The sequence below is a fragment of the Eutrigla gurnardus genome (assembly GCF_963514095.1).
Source record: "Eutrigla gurnardus genome assembly, chromosome: 4".
NCBI lineage: Eukaryota > Metazoa > Chordata > Actinopteri > Perciformes > Triglidae > Eutrigla > Eutrigla gurnardus.
In genome coordinates, this window is record NC_139918.1 from 20,035,625 (window position 1) to 20,045,031 (window position 9,407).

Genomic DNA, 9,407 nt, shown 5'->3' on the forward strand with positions numbered 1-9,407 from the left:
GTCAACTGCGAGGAATCTGGGTGTAATCCAACTATCCTGCACCCCCAACATCACTGCTGTGGCCCGATCCTGCAGATTTGCCCTCTACAATATCCGCAGGATTCAGACTTTCCTCACAAAGGATGCAACGCAACTCCTTGTCCAAGCACTGGTCATCTCCCGCCTTGAATACTGCAACTCTCTCCCAACCTCTGCGATTAAACCATTGCAGCGTATCCAGAACGCTGCAGCACGCCTTATCTTCAATCTACCCAAATTCTCCCATGTGACCCCCCTCCTCCGTGACCTCCACTGGCTCCCTGTTGCAGAACGCATCCAATTCAAGACGATGACACTGGCCTTCAGGGCCATCAATGGAACGGCACCCATCTACCTTCAAACACTGGTCAAACCTCATGCCCCGAAGCGAGCACTTCGCTCCTCTACTTCAGCTGGCCGGCTGGTACCACCATCGCTGAAATCAAACAAATGTCGCTCAGCAAAGTCCAGACTCTTCTCTGTTCTGGTCCTCAGTGGTGGAACGAACTCCCGACTAATGTCAGGACAGCTGAGTCATTTGCCATCTTCCGAAAAAGGCTCAAGACTCACCTGTTCAGACTTCATCTCAACTCTGCAAAGCATGACCCACTAACTACCCCCCCCCTGGTTTCTTTGGTTCCTTCTTTTGACAAATGTACTTATTGTAAGTCACTTTGGACAAAAGCGTCTGCTAAATGACCTAAATGTAAATGTAGATGTAGAGAGAGCACTTGAGGATAGGCTATTTTTGGATGCTTTTTGGACCTGATGACCCTAATACATTCGTTTTTAATATGTAAAAGGCACTAACTTATTGCTTACTAATTAAATAATATTGCCTTCTTGACATGCTTTACTATGACTTTTTAAAGACTCTTTTTCAACATACTACACTATACTATTATGATTTTTTTAGCATCTCAAAAAAGTAGTATAAATAGTATAGTATAGTCATAGTATAAAATTTTGAAAAAGTCACAAAAAAAGTCAAAGTATAGCATGTGAAAAAAGGTCATAGTGTAGGATGTCAACAAAAGTAAGGAAAAGTCATAGTATAGTATATTGAAAAAAATCATAGAATAGCATGTCGGAAAAAAAGTCGAAAATTCATAGTATAGTGTGTCAAAAAAGGGATAAAAAATGTAGAAAATTCATAGTATAGTGTGTCAAAAAAGGGATAAAAAAGTCAGTAAAGCATATCAAAAAACAGTCAAAAAGTCAGTATAGCATGTCGCAAAGTCATAGTATAGTATGTCGAAAAAAGTAAAAAAGTCATAGTAGATACAAAAAAGTTGAAAAACATTTCTTTTTTTAAAGTGTATTAAAGGATAATGGAAGTCGACGTTAACCATAACTGCGTGCATATAACCAGCTGTGCTCAGCTGTGAGACTGATTGAGTTACACAGCGAGTGAGTTTATAAGTAGCTGTCCTCTCCTTCCAGCAGCCCTTGGGGCGTTTGCATGTTTATGATGTGACGGATCGATCTGAATCAATTAGGTTGTTTGTGTTTGTGATCAATGTTCAGAAAATGTGAGGCCTTGATCCCCATTAGAGATCACGGCTCAGACCTCGCATGTGCTGACCGTATTGATCCTCACATCGTGGTATTGACCACAACACTGTACGGTTTATTCATATCAACACCAAGTGCTTTAGGGTAGGTTCAAAATTTGTTTCCAATGTGTTCGGACCTAAATGAGCACATCACAGGCTCATTTGTTTTTTGGTGATGAGGCTAGAATCCTAATGATGTAAACTGGCTACAGGTTCATAAAACATAAAACGTTACATAATAAAATTGGAAACTTGGCCGACCCAGTAGGACTGCCATTTATCTTAGTAGTGTGTTTGTGTGTACAGTATCATTACTCAGTCCCTGGGCAAATTATTGTCTACGGTTCCAGTTTGTGGGACATTATAGGAGACTCACAGGAATCCCCAGAGAACTTATTGTGGTTTTCACTAAACAAAAGAGCTGAATAAAGAGGGACGAGAGATAAAGTAAAAGCGGGAAGAGAGCTGCCAAAGAAGTGCAGAGGAGCAGATAAGAGTAAACCATGTGCAGCAGAGAAATCATTGGTATATATATATTTATATATGCGTGTATGTGTCTACAGTTGGCTTTATAGAATATGATTTCTCTCTTTCTCTCTTCTTTTTTTATGGAAAGTGTATTTTTTTCCCAAAGACTGTCTTTCCTCGCTCGCCACCTCCTTTGTTGTTCCAAGTTGAAACGTTAGCTCAGAACTGAGCACATAGCACAAACCTTCAGTGTGCAATGGAGGGGAGAAAGAGAGTGATGACAGGGAGACACCTTTGAGAAGTCTGAGAGGAGAAAAAGAAGAAAAACCATCACGAGAGGGATGGATTCGTGGCTGGACTGAAAAGGAAGCGGAGCTGTCCGACACCGCAGATCCAAGTCTCTCTCTTCTCCTCTTCCCTCGCTCTGCCTCTATCGATACAGATAATTGCTGTTGTGTAATGCTTTTTCTGTATTTCTATTCTATATGTAGTTGTAGGCTGAAATTAACAACACTTTTTGAATACAAATATTGCAGATATTACTTTATATGATATGGCCTTTTTTTGATCGATTACATATAAAAGAGTCAAATTGATGTATAACACTATAAATTTGTTCCAATTTTATTTATCTTGGAAAATCGTTAAAAGTTGCAATTTGCTTGGAATAATTCATTTGGACACCTTAAACTTGTATTACAATCTCATCGTAATGGACTGAAAGCTGATATATTTGTTTTATGTAATGTAATGTAATAAGTTATGGAGTGTTTAAAGTTGCTTTAATACTATTTGACCACTTGGGGCAGCAGAAACAAGCTGTCACCGTAATATTGACATTTGATCGCCTTTTTCAGTTGATATGGCTAACAAACAGTTGCTTATTCACTCATCTTACAGATAAATGGCAACATTAACATTAATTTGGAGTAATGTTTCTGGCAACCTGATAAATGTTAGTTCAATGTTCACACTATGAGCTTGTCTCCTCCCGAGGTAAATATCTGGCTCTTTAGCTGCTTAAATATTCCATTATGTTCACTAGACAGTCCCTAATAATGTCTGTCCGCTGCTTGATTGAATTGATCCTGGGCAGCAGCAGTGTTTAGTCCCTTCAGGTTATTATGGAATTATCTCAGGAACTAATGAACTCCCACATCCTTTAGCTCCACCTTCTTAAATATTTATTACCTTGCTACAATACGTCACGTCCAAACCTCCTCCTTTCCCCCTATAACATTAACTCATACTGAAATTAATCTCCCATAAGGTCTTCAAACATTACATGATGTAATCATATATGCTGAGCGGCCGTGGAGCATGTCCCATCATTTGACATAATTACTCATGAATGTGGGAGCATCGGCTCTGAAATGTTTTAAGAGCCTGGCTGTTATTGAGCTTATGAATGACTCTCTGACTGTTGTATCGGTACATTATGTGCATGTTCCCTCTGCCAACCTCCACTCAAGGATGTAATTGAATTTCTGGAAGTGCGAATACATGTGCACACACACACACACACACACACACACACACACACACACACACACACACACACACACACACACATATTAAACAGAACAAGTACATGCGTGAGATTGTACAATAGAAGTGGCTTAGATGAAGACTACTAGGAGTGTGATGTTATTACTGTACAGCTGCAGGATGAAAAAAAAAAACAATTTCTGTTGCAGGTGTCTGTTAATTCAAATTAAACGGGATGGTACCTTGTAAGTCTGTCAATCATGTTTCTCCTGTAAAATGCCTCCCAATAAGCTCCATAATATACATTAACATTTTCTCCAATGTACGTTTTGGCCTGAGGAGTGCACTCACTTTGGAGGAAATGTTTTTAATGGTACTTGTGGTGTGGTGCCAGTCATTTGTGGGGCATCAAAAAGCTAGTTTTGAATGCTCAACATCTGATTAAAAAAAGAAATATGATTTCCCTAATTGCAAAATCTAGATTGTAATTATTATAAACATAAAAAACAGTAGCATTGCCATTTTTGTAAGGGCATGAAAAAAGCTGCACACCAGTAAAAGTGTGCCATATTCCAAAATGTTTATGAAATGGCGACGGGAGGAGGCGAGGAGAGAGATAAGAACAGTGGAGGAGGGTGGCGAAGGATTGTATAGGAAGATAACTGGGGGATTGAAGAGGAGGGGAGGGTGAAGACTAAGAGCTGGAGGGGAAACAGTGGAGGAGGTCAATAGCTGAGAAAATGAAGTCAACTGGATCTGCAGTAAATCTGAGGCACGACGTTACATTTACAGTTATTATCAACAGTAATTCAAAAGCGATGTACAAATGGACCAATCCAAGCCACAGTAGCTAAAGGAGGAACGTTCACTGTTCTGCCTTAAGGCTGCAGGTGCATGGAGTAACACGAATCGCATAGCAAAATACGTTTCTGACAGAGAGAGCAAGAGAATATGAATGAGTCGCTTTGCTGCTCCAGAGTGCGAACATTTTGGGCGAACAAAAATTTGTGAAATGCAGCAAAACATTTTGGGTGCACCAATGCGACCAATGTAAAAAAGCTAGTCTGGAAGTGCTGGAAGAAGAAGGTCTTCAAGTGATTTTTGAAGGCAGAGAGTGATTCTGCTGACCGGATTAAGTAAGGTCACCCACACCATGAGGGACCACACAGGACAAGAGTCCAGACTAAGTTTTCCTGCCTTGCAGAGACAGTAGGTTCATTCGCAGATCATACAGAATGAGCAAATTATCATAAGCCAGAATCCTTAATCAGGTGGGTTCTGTATAATGAAAAATAAAGTTATATGACTGTTTTTCGGCCGGTTGAAGACCAGACATGACGGAACATTGCGCAACATTTGAAGAGGCTTCACTCCACGCTGGCTGCCCTGCCAGATGGGCGTCATAGTAACTAAAGCATGATCAAGATCTTCTTCATGTCATTTAGTTTGAGGTGACATGACAGAGTGACAGATGCAACATTCTCTGTGAACATTCTTAGTAATTAAGTCAGCTCAACTAAAAGAAAATACAAAAGTTCTTCCCTTCAATTTTTACTTTCATTTTTAACAGTCTGACTCGTCAACAAACATATAAAAAGAAATCATGTTGTGGATATTTTCAATACGTTTCCAACAGAAAAGATCTAAATAAAAAGACTAAATATCTTGTTAGGAACTACTTTTGATTGGTTCATCTCTTTGATAAATGACATTTTTAATAAAATATAGGCCTTTATGTTTTGTTTTATCATGACTTCTGTTTCTGGAATTATGTTGAGGAAAATCCTTTTTAACCTAACCGTATTGAAATGTGGCCTAATAATGTAAGCTATATTTACTTTATATCACTATTACGTGATCTAATCTGATTTCAGAGTCCGTTTTCCTTTTGAAAAACCCATTTTCATAATCAAATCTGGAATCCGAAATCCAAACCGATTACTTTTGAAGAACCGGGCACAAGCGTTCAGTCTGAGAAAAGGATTGAGTTAAAGGTGACATTCTATCATCCATTTTGAGCACGTTTAGTTATTATACTGGCCCAAATATAAGGGGATATCTTTCTGGATATTGCATTTATCGTATTACACTTAAGGACAATACCACGAAATGTTCACAACATCAGTTGAACATCTTTTACAATAAAAAGGTACAGAGGGTGTTGCATTATGGGCTGTTTACAGCCTAAATATTGCTGGGCTAGCATCTGTCCGAGTCTTTTTAGTGTCTCTTTGTATTGACCCTCCTATCACTTTTAGTTGCAAACAGCACACTTCCATACTCTGTGTGTAGAAAGTTTTGCCTCCTCAGCAGTAAACTTTGACAACCACTTTCAATCCACTGAGAAAAGGAATGACAAAAACTTTGAAGATACAACCACAAAGAGACCATTCTGGGCATATGACAGAAAACTAATATAAGAAGTTTCTGGTCCTATAGGGTAATAAGAAAAAATAATATTTACATAAGCACATAGGGGAGCTAGTGTCGAGACCGCAGTGCAAATACAAACTCCTGAGAAGTTTAAGGATTGGAGACAAACCTAATGCTGGACGGGGGGGAATGCTCATCTCTTCCTCTGGCCGTGTTGCTGCACTAACAGTAGAGATAACGTATTGTGTGAATAGCCTCAGGTTTACTCCCAAATAGCCAAATTCAATTACATTTATTTATAAAGCTAAAAATCACAAATTTGCCTCAAGGGGCTTTACAAACTCTCCCAGGATGGACAGAAGTGTGGTAGTACAAAATAATCAAATCATAAGTGGTCTTTGGGTACTCCGGAGCCCGTCTAGAGGTTCCACAGAATAAGTTGACAATAGCAACTAAAGGGGCTTATGGGAAATTTGGATTTAATCTTCAAGATTAGCATTAATGATATTACTGGAGTCTGGCACCAGTCATTTCTAACATATAAGTTTAATAATAATACAATGATATAATTATCCGGTCAATGAAATTCAGGGGAGAAGTAAGGAAGGTTGAGGGTTTTTTCCTTCTTTGGCATTCGTTCCTCAGTGTGGAGAGAACATATGCGGCTGCCAAGAGAAAAAGTGTAGAGTTTTTTTTTGGAGCGGGCGCTGCATTTCTAGTTGAAAATCTCAGATATTGGTAACACCGTAGATGGACACTGCAAATATATTCATTTGCTAGATATGAAGTGCTTTTGTTGCAATTCTGTCATTTTGAGAGTTTTCCTCTCATAGTAAAGTAGTTTCACTCAGACTGTGTCTTGGTGTTAGGAGTAAGCAGTATTAATGTTTCATCTTATAGACGGAATTCAAATTCTCCCAAGTGCTCTCAATCTTTTGTCTATTCACTTTAATAAATCACCAATGAGATGGTTAAGCTTGTATGCTTTGTATAAATGCCATCTTTGCTTACCATTTACCCATATATCTTATGTATTATATCTAATACCTTTATTTATGGCACCTCTACTAACAATAGGTGCAACTGCTGATGCTGACTGCAGTTATGAATCAAACTGACTCACTTTTAAACATTATTTGTATTCCAGTGTTTGCTGGTGCATCCAGTGATGTCTGCCAGCAGAGGCAGGTTAGCAATTTGATTTGTGTGTGTGTGTGTGTGTGTGTGTGTGTGTGTGTGTGTGTGTGTGTGTGTGTGTGTGTGTGTGTGTGTGTGTGTGTAGAGAAAGTAACCACGTCCCTCAGCCCTTGTCCCCTCTGCCGCTTTGATCTTTAAACTTTCATAGAAACCCTCCTCTTCCTCCCCTCTTCCTTTACAAGATTAAAAAATCAGTTATTTTTTTCGTGTGCAAGTGAAATTTCTTTGTACTGATGGATATTAAAGGGGGTGAGTAAGTAATTCAAATCCAATAATTCAAATCTGATTTTCACTGCGACTTTCTATTGGGGTTTCTGGTCCTGGTGTGTCTAATGTCTATATAAATTTATGTGTCTACAATTTCTTCCGACGGAATGACAAGTCTTAGCTTGCAAACTGGTCTACTCTCCCTAACAATTCCGTCCCTTAATTTCAGCTGGCATGCCCATCTCCTCCCCCGGGAAGAAGTTATGAAATGGGATGCTTATCAGAGGGACACATTGCAAAAGAAGACGCCAGACATCCCAACTCTCTAATCTTCGTTCTCGCTGACACGCGCTGGAACTGTTTACTTTTACCTTTTCCAACTCTTGGGGACAAAATATTCAATTGTTTTTTTGTTTGTTGCATATTGCGCCGTATTAAGGGTACATCTTGCCCGAAGCAGTTATGACAAGCCATCAGAATTTCAATCAAGCCAAACTAAGCTCGGAGACTGCAAACTAGGTAGACTTCACATTCTTGCATAGACACTCTCTGGGCTCTCTTGCCTCCCAGGAAAAACCTATCTCAATGTGCCCCCAGCATCTTATGCAATAGTCTACCATAGACGGCTGCCATCATTTCACCTAATCATTGCCCAGGAAGAAGAGATCAAGACAGAAACACACTGCCCACAAAATCCTGTTCAGTTTAACTCGAAAGGCTGAAGGCCAGTCGAACTGACCTCAGTTGAAATAAAGACATAGTAACACTCTCCTGTCTGGTGACACAAGTGATACAAACCTGACCAGCAATCTCAACTAGTTTCCTACATGGCAAACTTTCAACTGTCAAAATGGGCCATCACACTGTGCTGTAATACCAAGACACTCCTGTTTCCTACTGGATTTCTGAATTGTTGACTACATCGATGACAACTTCCATTATACCTCAGTGGAAAACTTTAGTACTTTCTGACAGATACTAGGCAGCTGGTTCACCAGGATCCCTTTTGGCCCGAAAGGTTTTGGATTCTTAGAATTTCCTCCACATACCAAGGTCTGTATCACATGACACTTAATTATGATCTTATAGAAAACAACTTATCACTTATCATGCTCTGTGGTGGTTAGGGAGTGTCACTTAAATGGCCCATTTGTGTGACGCTCAGCCGCTATGCTGTGTCTCAAAGGGCTGTGTTGAGTTATTGTCATTGGCACTGAAAATTAAAAAATCTTCTTTCAATAACTATCCAGGCCTTTCGAAAAGGTCTGATGTGAATGCAGCCTTATGCTATGTCAACACTACGAGTGAAAAAGCAACAAACTACAACTCATTTTCAATGGAAGTCGGTGACAGAAAGCTATAGAATGACGCCTGATAATGCTACAAAATCAGATTTGAGCCCGCCTCAACTTCTTTAAGACCTCCAACGATGCAGTGAAGCGACAACCCTGGCACTGACACAATGGATGATTGCTCTACACTATTTTAATCCATTATTTACACTGAAGATCTTGTGTTTTGTTTTGTGGAAAGGCCATAAAACAAACCCTTCTATGGCTGGATTGCACAATTGCTGTTGAGGGAAGGGGTTTCGCAAACGTTCAGTTATTACACAGCCTTTGCAAATAATTGCTAGGTTGGATGCCTCTTGATGATTGCTTTAACAGCTTATCATCACTCTTGATGATTAAATGGATCATTTGTGAAGCTTGTTATTCAAAGGCCAGGTTTACTGTCATTGAGACCCTCTGTCTGGCAATACAAACAATGTTTCACAGTCCTCCTACTCAAATCGAATTTTGGGCTTAATATTGATTTCAGTTGAGAACACAGCAGCACTGACATACCATGCATTTAAATAGTTCTGCCCAGTTAAAAGCTAAAAAAAAAATGCATTTTAAAATGTAATTACTTTTTTTTTTTTTTCAAATGTGCGCCATGGAGTTGTTTGTGTGAGTTTATGTCCCCTCTGAAAAGATTGTAAGGAAGTACTATGAATTGTATTATAGTTACAGATTTAATTTTGGTTTTATGTGTGAAGCAAAAAAAGTTAGTTTATTACAATAAGACATGGAGAAGAAGGTGGTGTGAGTGGCACTG